A 1,681-nucleotide genomic window follows, 5' to 3' on the forward strand; every position below is an offset into this window, starting at 1 on the left:
TCAAAAAGAAAAAAGGCCCCGTGCCGCTGCTGAGAACGGAATGCAACCATGTTGGCCGAGGCAGTTTAATAGTTCGATGAACAGTTTAATTGCGACCGCAAGACCAATTTGATACCTTTGTCGAACGGACAGCTAATGCATTGTGAAGTCTCCGAAGTCCACAACGCCAAGTTATTGTTCACTTTAAGATACATAGGCTTTTGTTGAAGGAAGGAACGGTATTGGAACGTTTCGACAGTACCTTTCTAGGGCAAACACTGAATCGTGGAAACGAAGACCAAGCAGCACATCTACGCAAAGGGTACAGGGGACAAATTCCTAGCACCGAGAATAATTATGTATTTATTAGAAATAAAAATATTGTGATGATGTTCAGTATAATATAATATTAGTAAGTATTAGTATTAATTTATAATAGAAGTGCATAGTATTAGGATTACTGTTAGTATATTGCGTGTAGTTTTGAGGTGGATATATCTGTAGGTGATGGTGTTGCTGCTGGTGTATAAGGTCGCTGTGAGGTATTACTGCTTTCTTTTCCTTTAGGTGTCGTGGAAGAAAAATCGGACTATGAGTGCCGGGATTTGAACCTGGGTTTTAAACGTTCGTAATCTACGGCGCTAACCACTGCTCTGCCTCCCTTCATTTTAAAGGAAGCTTAGTCGGTTACAGTATAAGAATGACCCTGTATAAATTGTTTGTCCCTTGACAAGTTTAGAAAAATGGAGTTCTGCTGTATCAGAAAGCATAGTGCACGATATCAACGGATAAGAAAAAGAGCAACATTAATCTTTTGGTCAAATCAATAACCCTGATAGAGACGAGAATAATAAGGAGAATAATAATAATAAATAATAAGGAGAATAACCATCAGTATCGAACATTATTACTCGTGACGTACAAAACGATATCAAGTACCAACTCTATTATTGTTAGACTGATCAAATTGCGAATATGTTATAAAACTCTCCCTCCAGAAGCATGATATCGACCTGAAAAATTCATTTTCGAGTTCAGTTAAGTTAACTGAATCCAAAATTGCGATACGACGAGAAAGAAATTGTTAAGGTATAGAGAGGATTCGGTTAGAGGATTAGTTTACTTTATTTCACACACAACAGTTATACATATATATTACATTCTGAAGATTACCTTCTTGCGCGCACGCTTGTTGTCAACCGACTCCACCAGGTTCTCCTAACAGCTTCCAATCGCCTTTTGTCTCAACTGAGACCTGGACACCCTCTGACGCTTACACACATTCACGTGTACAGTGTAAATGTATCATCTACCTAACAGAAATATACAATAGATTTCCCAGATTTGCTGTCTACGATTTGGAACAAGGAATGGTTATTATAATCACAATTGCAATTTCCTTTCATATACCAAATAAAATTCCCTTTAAAGTTATATGAAGTCCTAATGACCCAAATAATCGGTTTAAGGATTGAATAAATAAAAAACAAAATAATAATAAAAAGAGATTTTCATCAAAAAGTAGCTGTAGTTGCAAAGAAAGGTTATAGTTTCGTCGGATATATTTTCGATGTGTCTTTTACCTCTGAGAATAAGATAAGAAACCAGAGCAAAAATGGTCTTAAGTTCAGGTATTTTCAAAATCATCATCTTGTAATGTTTCAGCAAGGTCTTATTTCTTTTGAACACATTCTTGCCTAAG

Source organism: Bombus impatiens, unplaced genomic scaffold, assembly GCF_000188095.3.
Source record: "Bombus impatiens unplaced genomic scaffold, BIMP_2.2 scf_0872, whole genome shotgun sequence".
In the NCBI taxonomy this organism is placed as follows: Eukaryota; Metazoa; Arthropoda; class Insecta; order Hymenoptera; family Apidae; genus Bombus; species Bombus impatiens.